Source organism: Saimiri boliviensis, chromosome 14 (genome assembly GCF_048565385.1).
Source record: "Saimiri boliviensis isolate mSaiBol1 chromosome 14, mSaiBol1.pri, whole genome shotgun sequence".
In the NCBI taxonomy this organism is placed as follows: domain Eukaryota; kingdom Metazoa; phylum Chordata; class Mammalia; order Primates; family Cebidae; genus Saimiri; species Saimiri boliviensis.
Window position 1 is genome coordinate 54,565,002 of NC_133462.1, and position 21,556 is coordinate 54,586,557.

Here is a 21,556-nt window from a genome sequence, read left to right on the forward strand (position 1 = left end):
TATCCCAGACCCTCATGATCCTTGCTATTAACTGCCCTTCCTGATGTTAGTAATGAAATCCTTATTCTACATACCCATTATAAATATACACACACATGAGATAAATCTAAGATGAAAATCTATGTCATAAGCCTCCTTAAAACCCTTTAATGAATAACACGTAATTTCCTCGGCCTCACTCTTTACTTGCCAGCACTTTCCCCCACATAAGTACCATACTCTGGCCTTAATGTGAACCATTTACAATTCCTCCAAATGCCAAATTATTTCATACCTATGTGCCTCTGACACTGACTACGACATATTACTGAAATACTCAACCCAGCTAGTTGGCCTGGTCAATCTTGCTTGGTACTCAGGTAGCCCTCCGTAAAGCCTATTTTAAGCCTCTGTCTCATGTATTTCAATGAATCAGTTGTCTGTCAATCTTAGGCTCTACCCATTACCTACAGATTAGCAACTACTACTCAAGGGCTCAATCTGTCTGCTCTTCATTTTTATACCTCCAGCACACATGAAGATCCAATAAATATTTGTTGAATAACTAAACATATTTAGAAAACAAAACGAGAGATTAAAAGACTACAGGTCCAACCATCAGGAAACCTTAGTTCAAATTCACATGACCAGCTACTTTCGATTAAAGACAACATGTCCGCCCTGTGTCTCAGTTCCCTCCCCTCTTACGGAAAGTTCATAATGAGTACACAGTATGAGAAGACATCTCATGTCTCACATCATTATCTCTGAAATAAATCAAAACAGGGCACTTTCTACTGTAAAAGAATGGCCGGAAGAATCAAGTATTAACAGTTCTCAAGAGTGTTAAGTGGCACACAAATGCAAGATGGTATTATTTTTTTCTGTTTAGCTTTACAGAAGAGTTGCCCTACAAGGATGTGAAAGACAAGTGATACTTATTCAGCCCTTTTAAAGTATATCCAAAAAGCTTTTGATGGACTTTGTATTTGTTTAGGTTAACTGTGGACACAGAATGCCGTGACAAACTCCCCTTGTGTTTGTATATGTCCTTCAGTTACTCACACAGCAACAACTAAAGTCTGGCCAAAGCACATGCTCACTAAGCTAATCATTCGGGGCAATAATAGAAAAATCATGACCACCAGACTGACACCAAGGGCTAAGATAAATTTTCAAAACCAGATTTTAAAAAGCATTCTACTGCATTCCTTGTATGAAAAAAGTCGTAGTATGAATTCTATCATAACAAAGTTGATACGACCCATACAGGATAGTACCTGGAAATACTTTCATTAGTATAAATTATTTATGGTAAAGTTATAATAAGGTCTTCATTTTTAAGAGCCTTTGGTCTGTAACAAGTACTCACTAACAGAAATACCACACACCAAAAATGAAAAACACATTTAAGTAAAATTTTAATGAAATTTTCTAAATTAACACATGGTTTTATATTTAATCCTTACAGAAAGATTTATCAACTGCTCATATTCATTAACAAATATTTTTTGAATGCCCACTCTATTACAGACACTGTTCTATGTATTGATTATTTCTGAACTTTCAAAACCCTTTCTTCTTTACATACTATAGTTTAAATAAATTGTAGTTTTTTTTTAAGTATTAAACAGGTGTTATTAGCATCTTACACATCTGACACTCTCTCCTAAGCATACAGTTTATTTTCTAGTCATGGGTTACTTACTAAAAGTCTGCGTAATATAAAGTAGTTTTAAAAGCTTTCCTATCATGTGGGTACAGTGCCTCATGCCTATAAGAGGCTCACTTAAGTCCTAGAGTTTCAGACCAGCCTAAACAACATAGCGAGACCCCATCTCTACAAAATATTAAACTATTAGCCCAGTATGGTGGTTTGCACCTGTGGTCCCAGCTAGTTGGGAGGTAGTTAGGAGGAGCACCTGAGCCCAGGAGGTTGACGCTGCAGTGAGCTATGATCCTGCAACAATAATACTCCAGCCTGGGCAACAGGGCAAGACCCTGCCTCAAAAAAAAAAAAAAAAAAAAAAAAGCTTTCCTATCAATTACTCTTATTGATGGTGCAAGGAAACTGAGGCCTTGATCTCAGTGGTAAGGCAATGACTGACTCCTAGAGCTACTCAGGTTTTCTGCTGTCCTCTACAATTAACTTTTTCACTAACTCTTACTTAGACCCTGCCTGGCTGAATTCTTAACACCTAAGTTAGTCAGAACAAGAGTCGGTTTAATGTATAATTAGGTTAGTAGGACACAATGAATGTTTACCAAAAGAAATTAAGTCTGTTGCTTCTTGGAAAACTCATTGCCTTCTTCCTCTTACCTACATCTCTTACCTACACATGCACAAAAAACAAAGAGGCGTAACAGTTATACCTTTGTTTCCTCTCTATTTTTTTTTTTTAACCAAGCATAAACATCAATGCAAATCAAGGTTTCGAAAAGGTAAAATTAAGGAAGGAAAAAAATCACGTATATGAAAGTCACTACCTAATAGTTACAAAAAACTATCCTTGCACTTAATAACAAGATTTTTCAGTGTACAAAGTAATACTGACTATAGACTTTCAAAGTGAAATTATATAATTGATAGCCAGTTAAATTTTGTTTTCACAAACCTTCTGAATCTGTGAAAACCCATATTCCAAATAAAAAATGGACAAGTCTCAGAAAGATGGTCTATAATAAGAGGTTTTAAAAACAGACCTATTAAGAACGAAATAAGATTATTTTAGGTTGACAAAAAAAAAAAAAATACCTTACATGCTGGATTTGCAATGTAAATCAAAGCTATATTTTATATTTGAAAATTTACCTTCTGGGAAACTAAATTTAATTGGTTATATATTCTTTATATCTCAGAACTGTACTATGCTTTGAATGGACTGTGCAAAGTTAACTTAGGCAGCTGCTAAGCAAACTTTCTCACCAAACCCTGTCAAATTATTTCAGTCCTGACCTGCACTATCTTGGAATTCCTCTCTTGCTCTTTTGAGCACAGACTGTAAAATCATGCCACACTCTGTGTGAATGTCTTTTAACATACATAAACATAAACTAGAAACTAATGTACTTTCTCTGACATACTTACATGTAAAATTATGATTTTATGGAAATACTATCCGAAGAATAAGAAAAATTAAAAGTAGGAATAACATAATGTTATGCTGATGAAGCTATCCAGGATGTTCTATAAAGTCTTTAAATATAAAGGACTCTGGCCAAGTAAATGAAAACCTAATTAACACTGATTATAAGCTTTCAAAATGAAATTATATAATTGATAGACTGTTAAATTTTGTTTTGAGAAACCTTTTGAATCTGTTTCAACTAGTTGAATAGTTGACCATATTCCAACTAAAGAATGGTCAAGTATCAGAAAGATGGTCTACAATAAGAGGCTTTAAAAACAGATTTATTAAGAATGGAAATGAGATTGTTAGGTTGACAAGAAAAATACCTTACATAGTATACTCAGGCAGCAAGTAACAAGTTAAATTTTACTTTACCCCAGTATTCACTGATTCACTGGGTATTCATTTACCTTTCAATAAAACTGTCCTTTTTTTTTTTTTTTTTTTTTTTTAAAGACAGGGTCTCACTTTAACACCTAGGCCAGAGTACGATGACACAATCACTAAAACCTCAAACTCCTGGGCTCAAGCAATCCTCCCACCTCAGCCTCCCAAGTAACCAAACCATGTCTGGCTAATTCTTTAATTTTTTGTAGAGACGGGGTCTCCCTATGCTACTCATGCTAGTCTTGAAGCCCCAGTCTCAAGCGATCCTCCCACTTCAGCCTCCCAAAAGTGGTAGAATTAAAGGCATGAACCACAACATCCAAAAAACTGCCCTTTTAAGTGAGAATTAATGAACAAGGCCCACAACACACCTTCTGCTGCTACATACGAGTCTCTGTACTGGTGACAGCAGAGCTCTTCTCCAGAACACCCCTCTCTGCTGAGCCTAAGATGCACAATCAACTGCCAATTAGACAGCGTCACCTACATATCCCATGATATTCCAAACTCCGCATTAGAGATGCATCTTCTCGCCACCACACAAAGAAACTGTTACATATTATTAACTTAGTTATGATCAATACAGGTTTCATCAAGAATTGAGGGAGTTATTCTAAACGCTCTGCTTAAATAGGATTCTAAATTCTAAGCTGATCTGGTTAATCTTTCTTCTCCTTTGCTGTTCAGCACTAGGCTCTGTGATGACTATTTCATCTGTGACTAAGGGAAAAGAGTGTTTCAATGCTCACTTCCCTAGCCAGCGGCTAGGAATCCGAACGATCTTGACATTCCTGGGATTTGTAGGCACTGTACACAGGAGGACTTATCTGACTGTCTGAGCACCAAGATGGTATGCAAAGCCCAGCTATAAACATGTTTTGTATAAAGATAGGGGATTTCTTAAACTACATTGGGACAAAGTTTTTTCCTCCTAAGTCTCAGGATCATGCTCCTACTGCTCATGAAAGACTAGAGAGTCAAAACTGAAAAAGAGTTAGAAAATACTCCAACAGGAGAGAGCAGAGCTCTATATCTCCAGTGAAAAGACATCCTTGTCCTCAATGAGTCAGTAAATGCCCTGACATAAATTAAAGGTCCAAGGAATCTGCAAGACAGTTAAGTTTCTAATTTCTTTATTTCATGCCATTTCAATAGAAAGTCACAGGTATTCAAAGATAGGGGAGAAGGACAGGGAGAAAAGACTGCTGATGTCGGCTACTCAGAGCACCAGTGCACACCCCAGCTAAAACACTGCAGGCTATCCTAGACTCCTGTCTCTATCTTCTCCAGCTCATTCATTAACTCATTTTTTTTTTTTCCCAGCACTTCTGTTAGGTCTACCACTGAGCTGCTGGGAATACAAAAAGAACTAAGGCAATTCTGACAGCTCAAGTTATTCCCAGGGGAGATATTAAAAAAAACAGACTTTTACAACATAAGGAAGCAAGTATGATGACAGACACCATCACTGGGTATTGCTACCACAAGACTTCATAGGAAAGATGTCAAGGTCTAAGCAAGCCATCGGGGTCAGGCAGGTCTTGCGGAAAAGACACCCAAGGTCAATCTTAAGGACATGTGAGAGCTAACCAGGCAAAGGAGAAGAGGAGGTGCATTCCAGACTCAATCATGGAATAACTAGGGAACTACAAGCAATGCCCTAAGACAGGAGCATGGGATGCAGCAGAGGAAAGTGCCAAGGCCCAAATCACAAAGTACTTTTAAGAGACTAAGTGGTTAGAAATTATTCTGAAGGCAGTAACCGAAGGACTTTAAGCAAGGAAAAAACCAAGTTAGAATTGGCTAGAGGGGCATTTCTTAAAACAAAATAAAAAAGCATAAATAAATCCAACTCAATTTTAAACATAAAGGGGAAAAAAAGAAAAGACATTACAGAGAGTTCTATTTATAAAAAAGACACAACTCCTTTTTTTGGTAATTTTTAAGTACACTGTAGTCTCACTGAAATATGAATTTTCAAGTCTGAACTTAATTCCTTCATATACCTCACAAATCAAACTTATCTTAATACATGTTTTGGCCAGGTGCAGTGGCTCATGCCTGTAATCTCAACACTTTGGCTCATGCCTTTAATCTCAAAACTTCAGGAGGCTAAGGTGGGGAAGACAGCTGAGGCCAAGAGTTTGAGACTAGCCTGAGCAACATAGCAAGACTCCATCTTGAAAATGAGTGGCACAATCTCAGCTCACTGCAACCTCTGCCTCCTGGGTTGAAGGAATTCTCCTGCCTCAACCTCCCGGAAAATAAAAACCATTTTTTAAAGAAATCTACCTTTGAGGTCGCCTTAACAATAATCTTGATTCTATTTTGATGCAAGTTTCTGAGGTGCCATTAACTACCAACCAAATAAAGAGATCATAAAGCATTAAAGCTTTTATTGTTATTACCATCAAATTTTGAAAACATAAAGCTGTAAGTAACTTCGCAATCACTTCACAAGAGAAGAGTTCAGTCTTTTTAGCCTGGTGTTCAAACCATCAATTCACAATTAGTAATTATTCTTATGGAGGGAATTATCTCAAGTATTGGTCTAGTCATTTTTTTATTTAACTCAATACAACATTTTCTCCATGAGGGGATTCCTGGAACATGGAATTAATTGGCAAAGAGAGAGTCATACGTTTAATGGGTAAAAAGGTTCCTACCCCTTTACGGAAAGCCACCACTCAACTTGAACTAAGAATGAACTGCCCTCTAAGGAAAGGAAATGTAAGTATACTCAGTAAACAGCTTAGTAAATCAGCTTCAAGTCAATTTAATCTAACTGCTGGTCATGTTTTAGTATCATGTTTAAACACTACGAACTTATCTCTCACTTTATGCCCTGTTGCTCACGCCTCTAACTTAGACTTAATTGCCAAACTGGTCTCTGTCTGGTCTCCACATACCTCCCCACTCACACCAAGCTCATGTCCAACACACCCCTGTTTTTCCTAGTCCTGATTCCCATCTCACCCCACTCTGCGATCTTTCAGAATCTGGAATTCAGAATTCAGATACAAAACCAAGCATCTCAGACTAGATGCCTGAATATCCTGACTGCGGCCATTCACAGATTAGACTTTTACCTATTTCAAACAGTAAGACCTCCTTCATACCATGTTCTGTGGGCCTCGCAGAGACATGTACCTGGCATACATCCTAGACCTTCCCTGAAACCAACAGCTCAATTGTTCTGGACATTCTCTTACTGCTAGGACCTGCCTAAGGCCTTCTGCCAAGTGTAGTCTCTGGGAAGCAGTCATCTGAGATTCTATAAATGGCCAGTTCTGACAAGAATGGTCCTAGGCCCTACAGAAAGCACAAATCTGTACGGACATGATTCAAACCTTCCAGAAGCTTATGCTCCAGCGAGGAAGCTAAGATAAGTATAACTGCAGCAAGAATCATTCTAAGAATCATAGCAAGAATGTACTAAAGGCTTAAAGAAGCAGAAGAAAGAGGTTGATTTGTATTTTTTTGTATAGTACTTGAGCAGGGCCTTAAAGAATAAAGATTATTTTAATGCACTGAGATTGGACAGTGAAGTATAGAAAATGGACATTTAAACTGGTGAGAAAAGTACAGAGTGGAGAAGCCAGAAAAGGGTACAAAATTTATCCAAAAACCCCAGTAAGTTGTTAGACGTGACTAAAATGTAGGGGACTACATAGGAAATAAATAATCTAGACAGGCAGGTCAGGAGCAACTGGGGCTCCATTTACCGCCAGAGAAGCCGCCAAAGACAGGCGAGCCAGGCAATACGCTACAGCATTTGGTCATTCCTTTATTCTCACATTCTGCAATTAATAAAAACTAAAATATTTTTAAAGCATAAAGTTGGATATATGTTTTGATATGAAATACAATCCTCCAGGCTCAAAAATAAATTTAAATATCTGACAGTCGTGATCCAAAGTGGTTTCTAACTGTGGAAAGTTGGCAAATAAACCTGGCATCTCCCAACAAAAATATGAAGCAGCTCATTTAGCTACCTATTTCTATTGATTGAAAACTGATATTCCTTCCATGCTCAACCAGTAGATGAAAGAGTTACTGAGCAGCAGTTATAACCATAATTCAGTAATAAAAAAACAAAAAAATGTGATTTTTAAAAAACTAACATATAAATCTAAGCCACATGTATGGACCATCTTACTTTTAAACTATAAATTATGCACATGAATCAGCTATATGACCTATATACCAATTTTATAATACAGAGAAACCTCAGAATAATCTTTTCAAATGAGTGAACATTACAGAAAGCTACTTCCCCATATTCCTTTCCCATATGTTCTACATACTCCTCTCCTTTGTTTTTAAAAGTTTGTTTTCTTCCTCCTACTTTATTCTAGCCCTTACGCCTTTCTTGAAATTGCCACTGCTATCTAGGATTTTTCTCTCTCACTTCTGTTATGGTCCCTTCCTTAACTGTAATCATTTCACTCACTTTCAGCTACCTCCCAAATTTCTCTTTCTTCAGTCTGTGAATTGATGAGACCAAGTAGGAAAATGGGAAGAAAAATAAAGAAAAAGAAAAAGATGGACTATAAAGGGAAAGTCATGTTATATATAAAATTTTTGGTGCTGCAAAAGCAGTAGCACTCGAATATAAATTTCCTCAGCAAGGCAATTTATTTCTATAGAAGGGTGTGGTTCACAGACAGAACAATGGCAAGCACACATCTGGACAAGGGAGGGGAAGGGGTACTCACTCCTGACGGAGGTCACCCCTGCTGCTGTGTCGTTCCCCTATTGGCTAGGGCTAGACCACACAGTCTAGTCTAATTCCAACCGGATATTTTAAAGGGAGCAGGAGAATGAGCCAGACTGGTGGTGTGGGTAGTTTGGTGGGAAGGACAGATACGGGCAGGTCAGAGCAGGTAACCAGGGGTCAAAGCAGGTGACCGGAGCAGGTGACCAGAATGAGTCAGGACTGAGCAGGGGACCAGGGGAGGAGATATGAACTACTGATTAGAACTGGTGCAAAAGATTGTTTACTGAAACTACAAGGAAGTTAAATTTTAAAATGGAGAATTAAAGAATAAGAGAGCTGAACATACTGACATGCAAATTCTTTGAGGAGAAACTTGGGGTTCACTATATCTAACAGTAATCACAGAAACATTCATCTTATAGCTGCCAGAAGTCTCCAAAGATCACATGGTCTGTCCTCCAATTTCAGGCAAGTATGCCTCCCAAGTTCAGAGAAGGCTCGCCTCGATTTGAAACTGATTTTGTACCAAGTCTGCCCAGTCAACTGGATCATCTTTCAAACATTCTCAAAATGCATATGCAAATACCCCACAAAGTTCACAAATTAGAAAACGTGCAAATGCTGACATTCTGGGGATGACAACTCACAAACAAAAAAAGTTGTAGGAATGGTAGTACTGCCCTGCCAGGGACCACGCTCTAAGAGACAAAAGTCTCAACATTTTCTAACCAGATACCGTTAGTACATTATTACAGCCTATGCTTCTTCTATTATCTGAATCATTAACCACACCATCATTACTCTCCCCTAGGCCAGGCATTCAACTCCTAAACTGAGTTCCAAATATATTAGACTTAGCTCACACTAAGTGTCACAACTTATGTTTGGCATTTGAAAAAAAAAAAATACACCTCAACTTGACCCACAACTTGACTCCTCTACGTCAAGCTGCACCTTCTTAAAATAAGTAAGAGGGCCAGGCACAGCAGCACACGCCTGTAATCCCAGCACTTTGGGAGGCCAAGGCAGGCAGATCAGGAGGTCAAGAGATCAAGACCATCCTGGCCAACATGGGGAAACCCTATCTCTACTAAAAAATACAAAAATTAGCTGGGCCTGGTGGTGCACACCTGCAGTCCCAGCTACTCAGGAGGCTGAGGCAGGAGAACTGCTTGAACCCAGGAGGGGAGACTGCAGTGAGCCGAGACTGTGCCCCTGCACTCCAGCCTGGCACCTGGCGACACAGCAAGACTCTGTCTCAAAAAAAAAAAAAAAAGAGAGAGAGAGAAGGGGAAAATGGTCATGAGCAGCAAGGGCTTGTGCTGTTTATAAACTCCAAATTTTTTAAAAAGGTGAAAACCAATTGCTGATAGAAAACAGTTTTAAAATTGCCCAACAGGCTTTTTAATAAAGAGCATCGCTTGCATGCAAAGGCTTGTATCTACTGACAAGGAAGGAAGTTAGAAGGGACTCAAGTGCCTGTCACTTGGTATCAAAGTCCCAGATGGAAATAAGACAGTCATGGAAAAAGGAACCGGTTACTCATCATAGTGTTCTTGAATACTTTCCAGCATGGCCAATGTCGACATGCAAGACAGGAAAGTTTGCTGCAGTCGAGCTGTGACACAAGACAGAGAACTACAGGCAGGTATGGTAACTAGAGGCAAAAACCCTAAGTGGCGAGGCAAAGAGCTTTTGCCTCTGTGTAAGGGAAGTGGTAAGCTTTCACACCCAGTTGAGAGAAATTCTGTAGAAATGCCAAAAATGGTGAGAACAGCACACAGCCTAAGCAGTCCAATAACAAGGGACCGTTTGGTTGAGAAGGAACTAAAACTAACACTTAGATGTACTATTTTCTTTCACTTTGCTTGAAGTGGCATTTTCTCTCCTGTTATTATCATTATCATGTTAATGATGGCATATCATATATGTAGAAGATGGCTTGGGTGCCTTTATCTCTCAGACCACAACCCCTGCACAATCTTAAAATCTGCTGTTAAGAACAAAAACATCAGATATTTGAAAATCTTGCGTAAGCGAAGAATCTGAACAGAAAAGCATAGATTCTGCTTGTTGAATCTTAAGTATAAGCGTGATAATAAGCAGAGATGAGGTCATGCTGTCCTTACAGGAGAAGAGACACAAATGGAAAACACATAGGAAGAACCTGCATGTCAGAGGCAGAGAAGGGAATGATATGTCTACAAGCCAAGGAAAGACAAGGCTTGCTGCCAACCCCAGAAGCTAAGAGAAAGGCATGAGCCACATTCTCCCTTAAGCCGTCAGAGAGAACACAGCACTGTCAACACCCTGACTTCTGACTGCTGGCCTGCAAACTGTGACAGAATAAATGTGTTGTTTTAAACCATTCAGTTTGCAATACTCTGATACACCAGTTACAGGAAACTAATACAGTGTATTAAAACTAACAGCATGTCTCATTTTATTGTGCTTCACACATTGCGTTTTTTACAAACTGAAGGTTTGTGGCAACCCTGTGTGTTATTTTTCCAATATCGCGTGCTCACTTCGTATCTCTGTGTCACATTTTGATAATTCTTGGAATAATTCAAACTATTTCACTATTATTATATCTTTTATGGTAGTCTGTGATCAGAGTCTTTGATGCTACTGTAATTGTTTCAGGGCACCATGAATCACATCCGTATAAAACAGTAAACTTAATGATACATGGTACGTGTGCTGTGACTGCTTCACTGCACCAGCTGTTCCCATCTCTCTCCTTCTCCTTGGGCCTCACTATTCCCTGACACACCACAATAATGAAAAGTAAGCCAATTAATAACCCTACAATGGCCTCCAAGTGTTCAAGTAAAAGGAAGAGTCACACATCTCTCACTTTAAATCAAAAGCTGGAAATGATTAAGCTTACTGAGAAAGGCACGTCAAAGGCCAACACAGGTCAGAAGCTAGTAGGTCAGAAGCTCTGGAGCCAAACAGCCAAGTTGTGAATGCAAAAGAGAAGTTCTTGCAGGAAATTAAAAGTGCTAGTCCAAAACAGTACATTATCAGTGGTTGCTGAAGCTCAGTGCTAGTCTATTACACTATTTTGCTTATTTTACACATGTTTAAAATCTTCTATAAGGAAAACATCTGTATAAAAAGACAAAGAAAAAAGTTATACACAGTGAACACATGAATGACAAGAAGTTTTAGTGGTCTGGATAGACCAAATCAGTCACATTTCCTTAAACCAAAGCCTAATTCAGGGCAAGACCCTAACTCCCTTCAATTCTACAAAGGCTGAGAGTGGTGAGGAAGCTGTAGGAGAAAAGTTGGAGTTAACAGTGGTTGGTCCATGAAATTCAAGGAAATATACCAACTCTATCATATAAAAATGCAAGTTGAAAGCAACAATTGCTGAAGTAGAAGCTACAGCAAGCCATCCAGAAGATCTAGCTAAGATCATTGATAAAGTTGGCTGCAATAAACAACATAGTTCCAACATAGATAAAACAGCCTTCTATTTGAAAAAGATGTCATCTAGGATGTTCACAGCTAGAGAGAAGTCAGTAACTGGCTTCAAAGCTTCAACGCTTCAAGAACAGGCTTTCGTTAGATGCTGACAGAGCTGGTGAAGCCAATGCTCATTCAACAACCCCTGAAAATCGTAGGGCCCTTAAGAACTACGCTAAAACTACTCTGTGCACTCTAAGTGCAAAAACAAAGCCTGGACAACAGCACATCTGTTTACAGCATGGTTTTTTTGAGTATTTTAAGCCCACTGTTGATACTAACTGCTCAGAAAAAGACTTCTTTCAAAATATAACTACTAATTGACAATGTACCTAGTCACCCAAGAGCTCTGATGGAAATATACAAGATGATTAATGTTGTTTTCACGCCTACTGGCACAACATCCATTCTACAGCCCATGGATCAAAGAATAATTTCCACTTTCAAGTCTCCTTATCTAAAAATAAGAAATACATTTCCTAAGTCTATAGCTGCCATAAACAGTGATCACTCCTGATAGATCTGGCCAAAGTAAACTGAAAATCTTCTGAAAAGGATTCACATTATAGATGCCATTAAAAATAATTGTCGTTCATGGGAGAAAGTCAAAATATCAACATCGATTGGAGTTTGGAGGATTTTGGTTCCAACCTTCATGGGTGACTTTGAGGGATTCAAGATTTCAGTGAAGGAAGTCACTACAAACATGGTGGAAACAGCTAGAGAACTACAATTAAAAGTGAACCTGAAGATGTAACTGAATTGCTACAATCCCATGATAAACTTTAATGGATGAGGAGTCACTTCTTACAAATGAGCAAAGAAAGTGATGTCTTGAGATGGAATCTACTCCTAATGAAGACGCTGTGAACGTGGCCAAAATGACAACAAAGGATTTAGAATATTCCACAAACTTATAAGCAGCAGCAGGGTTTGAGAGGAACGACTCTAACTGTAAAAGATGTTCTACTTTGGGTAAAATGCTATCAAACAGCATCATATGCTACAGAGAAGAGTCAATTGATATGGCAAGCTTTATGGTTGTCTAATTTTAAGAAAATGCCACAGCCACCAGTGTTCAGCGACCATCACCCTTATCATTTGACAGCCATCAACACTGAGGCAAGACCCTCCACCAGCAAAAAATACTATGAACTGCTGAAAGTTCAGATGATCATTAGCATTTTTTGGCAATAAAATATTTTAATTAAGATATATATATTTTTAGACATAATGCTATTGCACACTTTACAGACTACAGTATAGTGTAAAGCTAATTTTTATATGCACTTGGAAACCAAAAAATTCATCTGGCTCACTTTATTGCAAGATTCACTTTATGGCAGTGGTCTAGAATAGAACCAGCAATATCTCTGAATTGTGTCTATAAAGGGTCAGGGCCTAGAGCATCATTTCCTGAACCATAACAAGTAGGGTAGGGGTCTAGGGTCCCCCAAACAGCAGCATTTTTCTTACTGTAACTGTGTCTTGATCACAGCAGTGGCTACATAGCCCTAGACTGGTGGCTTTCTGATCAATCATAGAAGAGGCAGTAACTCCCTTGGGGACTTGTTACTGAGACATTTTGCTGGAAGCTCAAACTCCCCACAACCATTAAATACTATAAAATGTTCAGTAACAAATTCCTTTCCACTTTAAAAAAAAGTGAGTAGAGGAGTAAAAGGGAGAACTATGTAAAGACAATCTTCATTAACAGCTGATTTGTTGTCGTTATTGTATTTTTTGTAGAGATGGGGTTTTGTCGTGTTTTCCCAGGCTGGTCTCAAACTCTTGGGCTCATGCAATCCACTCAACCTCAGCCTCCAAAGAGCTAGGATTACAGGTGGGAGCCACAGCGCCCAATAGCTGATATTGTAAATACTCAAAGCCATAAAATAAGAAAGTGAAAGTGAAAATAATGTCATTCAACGATAAAAAATATTTCTCAAAAGTAAATACCTTATTAAAACTTTATTTTAAACGTATTTTGAAATGGAAAAAAATGGCAGTTTTCACTGAATACCATACCTGCCACCAGACTATTCTATACATATTTTAACACCAAAAACAAGGAAGTCAATTTGTAAGTTGCCGTGAAAAATAAATAATTCTTTCCATAAACCAATCCTCTCCTGGCAAAATCTTCCTGTATAAGACCTTTCCATTTACATGTATTTACTGACTAACAAACCAAGCCTAGAAATAAACTGTTTGGAATAAAGAGACACTGTTTGCCTAAAACAAATAGCCTATTTTATGTGTCTTTATTTATTTATTTATTTTTAAATTTTTTGGGGGGACAGGGTCTCACTCTGTCACCAGGCTGGAGTGCAGTGGCATCATCATAGCTCACTGCAGCCTTGAAATCGTAGGCTCAAGCCATCCTCCAGGATCAAGCAATCCGCCTGCCTTAGCCTCCCAAGTAGCTGGGATTACAAGTGCATGCCACCAAGCCCAAATTTTTTTTTTCTTTTTTAGAGACGAGGGTCTCACTATGCTGACCAGGCTAGCCTTGAATTCCAGGCCTCCAGCAATCTTCCTGCCTTGGTCTTCGAAAGTGCTGAGATTACAAGTATGAGCCACTGTGCCCATATCATATTATTTTACTGTATGGTCCAGAAGTTAGATATAAAGTCAATATAAGATGAAGCATTCCTTACATTTTAGAAGTATAACAATTTTTCATAAACACATCTACTCAATTTTTCCAACCATAATATAATAAAGGACATACAACTTTGTTATGATTATACCATAATAAACGAATAGTAATTCATTTAGATAAATATAAGGATATAGGGGAAATATTTCAACAATAAAAAAAGAAAATTTTAAGCATGCTAGGAAGAATATTTTTAATTTGGCCTTTTTTTTTTTTTTTTTTTTTTTTTTTTTGAGACGGAGTTTCACTCTTGTTACCCAGGCTGGAGTGCAATGGCGCGATCTCGGCTCACTGCAACCTCCGCCTCGTGGGTTCAGGCAATTCTCCTGTCTCAGCTTCCTGAGTAGCTGGGATTACAGGCGAGTGCCACCATGCCCAGCTAATTTTTTTTTTTTTGTATTTTTAGTAGAGACGGGGTTTCACCATGTTGACCGGGATGGTCTCGATCTCTGGACCTCGTGATCCACCCGCCTTGGCCTCCCAAAGTGCTGGGATTACAGGCTTGAGCCACCGCGCCAGGCCAATTTGGCCATTTTTTAAAATCACTATTTAAAGAGATTTTTGCAACTCACATTATTTGTAGTCCATAATATAACCCCCCAAGCCTCTTGTGGCTTTTCCTGCCTAAGTAAGGACTGCTGACTCTCCCCACCCTCCAAAGAGTCATAAAAACTAACCCAAATGTGGGAAAAATTAAATTTTGAATATGAAAATCATAGGACAAAGGAAAAGGAGAATTCAAACAGAGGAAGCAGAAATGGCAGAAGTGGGAAGTAGCCCATTAAGACAAAACTGGGCCTAGGCAGAGTGGCTGACACGGTCTGTCATCAGAAGAAACTGACAACAGATGTATTTCCCACCCTGAAGGTCCTAAGAATAGAGAAAAAAGTTAAATGAAACTAACACTTACTGGACCTGCTACAATACATTTACAAAGATGTTTTCATTTACTCCTCAAAGCAACTTTATGAGTTGGGACAACTACAGTATGAACAAAATAAGCAACTCAACCAAGGTCATAAAGCAGGAAATGAGGACCCTGGGGCTCCGTGCCTTGTCTTTTCTGCATCATTGTAAACACGGATAATGATAATACATGTGCAGCAGAGTCAGATAAAGAGAAGAGACTGTAGCTGGTGGCAACTAGCCAGGAAGTCTGATTGTCCCAGGTCCATCTGGGCTTCCCTGAAGGCTAAGGGGTCAAAAGTCTGGCACACACAAAACCCACTCCTGGCTAGAGCTGAGAAAGTCGACTGTGTAATTACAAAGCCGTTGCATTTTCCTTTCTGCTCTATGCTGCTCAGTAGCTCAGTAGCTACACCCAGGTAAGCCTACAGCTAATTCTTCTCAGAGCAAAAGTCAGAGTTACCTCTACCCCAGGCCAAAAACACCTTGACTGTAGGCCCTCCACCAAAGCACGGGCTCTTTCCAGTGTTTTTTTTTTACTTGGGGGGGGGGGGCGGAGTGGGGGGTGTTTTTATGAAAAACTAAGTTAATGCTTCCTAAAAAGAAAACAATGTGCCCACCCTCTAGCTCATGTCAAAAATTCCCTCTAAAGGAGACAAAGGCAGTCCTAACAGTAACATGAGGAGACATGCCAGATACAGGTGATGGGGAGGAAGGCAGCAAACCACACTGCCATGTATGTACCTATGCAACAATCCTGTATGTTCTTCACATGTACCCCCAAACCTAAAATGCAATCAAAGATTAAAAAAAAAGTAAAAAAAAAAAATAACAATAGAGTATACAGAATATTCTCATATTAAAAAGCCAAAAAAATACAAAAATACAAAAATAAATAAAAACTACTAGACAAAGAAACATGAATGAGTTTTGGTGTGTTTCTTTGTCTAGTTTTCATTTAGTAGAGACAAATTACTGACATTAGATTTTATGTTAGTTTACTAAGAAGCAGGGAGCCACAGAGAGGCTTTCATTCAATGTCAAGGATAGGAGAAGGAATCCCCCGGAAGCAAAGAATGGTGAAGAAACCTGAAAAGGTGGATAAACCTAAAAGAGGTTCATATGTTGACAAACTCTGAAATGAAACACAAAATTTGGGAATGGATAGCTAGGCATTATTCTGAGGGAACTGCGGAAAATCAACAAATTGTCACAAGAGTCTAAGGACCAAAAAAATTATAAAACACTGTTGTGGAAAATTCCACATCAACCCAAACATCAATGGCATAGCGCCATATTTAGACCTTTGGTATTATCTTCTGAGCAGGGGAAAGCCACCAACCTATTTGTATAAATAAAGTTTTATTTGAACACACCTATGGCCACTTTGTCAGGTACTGTTTTGGGCTACAATGGCAGCAGATGCAACTACATGGCTCACAAAGCCAGAAATATTTACTATCTGACCCTTCTGAGAGAAAATTTGTGAACCACTGTCCAACACAAAGGCACACTAAATTGAAAAACTCTTACCTACGATCAGCAGAACACCAGTGGTAAGATTTACGAAAAGGTCTATTTCCATTATGTAACAGAAAATATGTATTTCTAAATTTTTACAGACCACTAAAATCAGTTTTGTTCATGTATACACTGTTCTGCTTAACACTTTGATAGCTATTACAACAAAACCACTCATTGTATAATCTCATTACATAAATTTTGTATGACAGGGAGGTTATTTTGACAAAGGTTAAAAAAGAAGTTATCCTGCTCAAAAGTATTAAGGAATGCTTCATGATCATCTGTCCTTCTCATTCCCACTGCCCACTAAAAAACATGAAACACATTCTCTAAGTGTTTTCTTCAGAATAAAAAAATATTTTGTGAAAATATATAACACCTAGGTATAATCAAACTATTAACTACCAAAGGAGAAATCAGCAGTTTAGAAGTTTTATAACTCTGAGTTCGAACTCCATCAATTTAAAAATTCTGAACGTCATTATATCCTATAAATGCATATATTTGCTTACAATTATACCACCAAATATTATTCATCCATATTCCCTATAAAAATGGGCAGGGGGGAGAATTAAATTGAAAAACTCTCAAAAGGTTAAAGAAATGCGTCTTAAAACATCTTGCTATATATTTATATAAATGCTGATAAAGTGCTGACACAACAATTCAGAGCAAACAGTAATCATACATGTCATTTCCAAGACACCCTTAAGTAACTAGTACACTAAGTTTGGTATCATGTTTTATAGACGATGCACTAAAATACCTACCCTAGAAATTTTCCAACAAATATTCGAAAGGGTAAATACTTCAATTTGGATGAAGCCGGGAATGAGGACGAAGTGCTGTGTGCATTTTTTAAATATCAAAGCTGACTTTCTAAAAAAAAAACAAAAAAAAAAAAACAAAAAAAAAAAAAAACAAGAGAAAGAAAACCTAAAAGAAATTTTGTAATTATCTACTTAACTTTCTTTTTCCCAAAACTACATAATCACTATTAGCTCGTTCTCAGGTGCCCTGAAAGGTGATGACATTTGTAATACTACAGAGATACATTCTTAAAACATCAGAAACTTCCTAGGATAAAACAGTGTTTGGTTCTGGAAACACTGTAGAAGTCTCTAATGATATCTCGGACCACATAGTTCAGTGAAAAAAAAAATAAGTCTACATTTCAGTGAATGTGGATTAATCAAGAGAAAAAAAAGAATACTTAAATGTTTACAATAAGAGCCCAAAACTATCAACTGCAAACTCCAAGAAGATTTGGGGGATGGGTAGTTATGAGTTTACTTATTTACACAAACTGTAACTGCACTGGTCATTACAATACAATGCTGGTTTTTAGCTTATTAATCAGGTAAGTTAGTTGCGGAGGCATCAAATGTCCCCTCCTCCACTAGTACGCTGCTATCATACCCGACGTGCTTTCCCCATTCCTGGGGTAAGTGCTGTTTCGCTGGGACGGAAACGAACTCTTGAAATTGTCTAGCCAGGAAAATATGGAGGGGGGAAAGGAATGGTGGGTGCTATACGTATTAGCTAAATAAATAAACCTAAATAGTTCAGATTATAAAATGAGCCTGTACGCTTGGAAACGGTCTTGTTAAATTGGTAAGACTTTTAACCATGGAAAGATTCCCCAAAAGTTGTAAAAACAGCTAACGATCTAGATTCTGACATTTGGTGGTTTTCATTTTCTTATCATTTCAGAGTAACCCCTCCCCCGCCCCCCGCCCAGTCACATGGACTATATTCAGTTTGCTGGTCAATTTCGCTTGTCTACGATAAACTTTCAGTAGAAGTAGTTTTACGTTCGAGGTACAGCTGAACCACGAAACAGGACGCCTAGGACGGCTCCGGGGAAACCGAAGCCCGCTGCCCTGTATTTACTGATTCACTTCTCGGCGCCGGACCCCAGCCGGGCGACCCTCCCGCAGACGTCGCCGGAGAACAGCCGGCGCGGCCTTCCCGGAGCCCCGGCCCGAGCAGGAAGCACCCGCCCCGCGAACGCCATGTCCTCGCCGCTCATTGGCTGCGAAGGCCGTCAGTGCCGCGGAGGGCGGAGCCTCCCGCCGCCCAGCGGAATCTCAGGCCCGCACCCCCGGGCGGGCACCGCAGGCTCCCGGACTCCCTCCTCACCCTGAACGCTGGCCCCGCACACGCACACACCCCGGCCCCGAGACGGCAGCTAGCCTCCTCCAAGGGTTCCCCTGCCTTTCTTATTTCGCAGGCTCTCCTCTCACCCCGTGCAGTTTCTGCCCCTTTGGCTCCCCCGAGAGGAAGCGTTTTCAAAGCTCCAGCACCTCTCCCCGTACCCCGGCAAACGCCCGGTGCGGGACCCTACAGAGGATGCCGCGGTGTTAGGAGGGAAGCGAGCTGTGGACTGGATCTCGCCGAGGGAGACAGGATTACTTTCTCTGGAAATAACTGCTGAGATTTTAAGTTAACTGTTTCAAGAGCACTTGGCCATCACCACGTGTTACAAACCAAAAATAGCAGCCATTGAGCAAGACTTGCCACAAAGCATTAGAGGGTTAACTGTGTATGTCGTTTAGCTGTTCACCGCTTGCAAGGTTTGACCGGTTGTCCTAAACATACTGTAGTTACTGAGTGCAAGTACTGTGTCATTCTTTGACCACACCTGCAGCAGTTCAAGGTCCTAAAGAGAAAACACCTAAAACACACGTACTCTGTACTGATTCTCTAATGCAACCTGACCAGACATACTGCTGTTGCCTGGAGGGAGTGTGCATACTCCTGAAACGGTAGATTCCTTGGAGGAGGAATTAAAAATAGTAGTTCCAATTATGATAGGTACATAAGGCTCTACAAACAATGTAAATTTGATGTTTTCAACCGCATCCTTGAGCTCAGTAATCTCAAAGGAGAAAAAATCGTTTTATTTCAGATTTTCAGTTCAGTCACCAGAATTGCGCAAGGACGGCAGCCTGTATCTTACTGTAAACTAAGTATATTTTTAGTATTTCTCCCCAGTGAGGACTGCAGCTATGCGGGAACACCATTCATTGGCTGATGCATCACCTCTACCACCCCACAGCGCTCCAAGTGCAAGACTGAAGAGCGGATGCTGCGGTTTTAGGAGTGAAGGCCTCCAGCGCGAAGGAGGCACAGAAGCTCTGCAGCTCTCAAGACAGCATCCTCTGGGCTGCGTTCGCTTCTCCGCACTGTTCTGCGGTCACACGGTCATGTCACTTTTCTCCGTCTTCGTTTGGCTCCCCTTCTCTGACTGTGGCCTCAGTTTCCAATTTCTTTTCCACTGTCACCACCGCCAGCAATGCTCGCCATTGCCTCGCGATCCCTCTCGCCGACACTGCGTCGTCTGCAGGCCCTCCCAAGTTCACTCTCCCGCTCCCCGCACCCCTCAGGCCGCCCGGGCTCCGCCGCCCGCCGGCTCCCACCACCCACTCTCTCCCGGTGCACTTCAGTTTCCGAAGTCGGGCCGCGACCGAATCCTGACAGATGGACCCGCCAATCCACGAGGGATAAATAACCGACGTCGCCAATGAGCGCCCGCCGGGGGCGGGACTTCGCCGAAGTTCCTCCGGTCCCGAAACCGGAGACCTGTTGCCGCCGCCGCCGCGGCCGCGGAGTTTCTTAGTTACGGCGGCGCCCTGGGCGGCCTCGGGCCCCGGGAGTCGGGGCGGGGTGTGACGGTTCCCGCCGCCCCCTCCCACCGCGGCTGACCCGCGGGACCGAAACCGCGGGCGGCTGAAGCGCGGCGCGCCCCGCCCCACCTGCCTCGAGCGAGGGGACCCCGGAGGCCGCCCCGCGCGGCGCCGACCCCCCGCGCCCCGCCCGCCCGCCTCCCGCAGGCCGCCCAGCCAGCAGGAGCTCCCCGGCCCGGGCGCCCGAGCCCCGGGCAGCGACTCACCAGGAAGTCGGGAGTTTTCCGCTCTCCCGCCCGCGAGGGACCCTGGGCGGACGGGCGGCTCGGCCCGGCGCCGCCGTCGGAAGCCGCGCTGGGCCGGGGGCTGTGGCTGCGAGGCCCGGAGGCGGTCGGCCACCTCCCGCCGCGCCGTCCCGCGGGCACCCCCTGCGCACTCAGAGCGCGTCCGGAGCGCGAGCCTAGCGGCGGCCCATCCTCCGGCACCCGCTCCTCCTCCCGCGGCCGCGGCGGTCTGGAGTGTAAACATCCCGGCGTCCCCGAGGACAGGGGCGGGGCGGTCGCCGGCCCCTCCCCGCGCGCCGGGCGGCTTCCCTGCCGGAGCCCGGGCCGCCCCGGAGCAGCTCCTCCTGCTGCCGCCGTCAGGCCTGGCGGGTGCGGGGCGCCCGGTCCCCTGAGCCCTCTTCCCCGGCTTCGGGCCGGCTCCCCTCCGAACGCGGGCTCCGCCGCTCTGTACTGCCATGTAAGTGCCCCGCTGGCAAGCGGCGGGCCGCCCTGTTGAGGTGCCCTTTGCTCCGGACCGCAGCGTTGTCGTCCAGGCCTCCTTTACCGGGTGGTATGAACTACCCGTGCGTTTAACGTGGAGTGCAGGGAAATGCGAAGAAAGGCGTTTTCCTGAGTCTGGCCAAGCCAACGTTGCGTGAAAGTGTCCCAGCATAGAGGACAGTGGCTTTCACAGCATTCCGAAAGGTGAACCACCTGCTGTGGTACCGAGGATCTTTGAAATAAATATGTGCAAAATCACCCAGAACCCTAGTGCAGGAAACTGCAGAAGGAGTGTTTTGACACCGGCAGCTTCACTACTTCGGTCACAGGACGTGAACTACTCGGGGAGACGGCTAGGAGGCACTGTGGAGTCGGTC

At 41.6% G+C, this 21,556-nt stretch overlaps 1 protein-coding gene across 2 annotated transcripts in view; it reads right to left on the reverse strand.

Annotated features, from left to right (window-relative positions):
* NEK7 (NIMA related kinase 7) overlaps positions 1-21,556 on the reverse strand; it is a 177,854-nt gene that overhangs the window by 135,744 nt on the left and 20,554 nt on the right. Inside the window, exon 1 of one of the 2 annotated variants that reach the window (XM_039466547.2) lies at positions 20,682-20,938. The exons of the other annotated variant lie outside the window; for it this stretch is intronic. The gene's annotated coding sequence lies outside the window, so the exon portion shown is untranslated. Of the gene's footprint in view, positions 1-20,681; positions 20,939-21,556 lie in introns of those variants that run through there. 2 annotated transcript variants of the gene reach the window in all.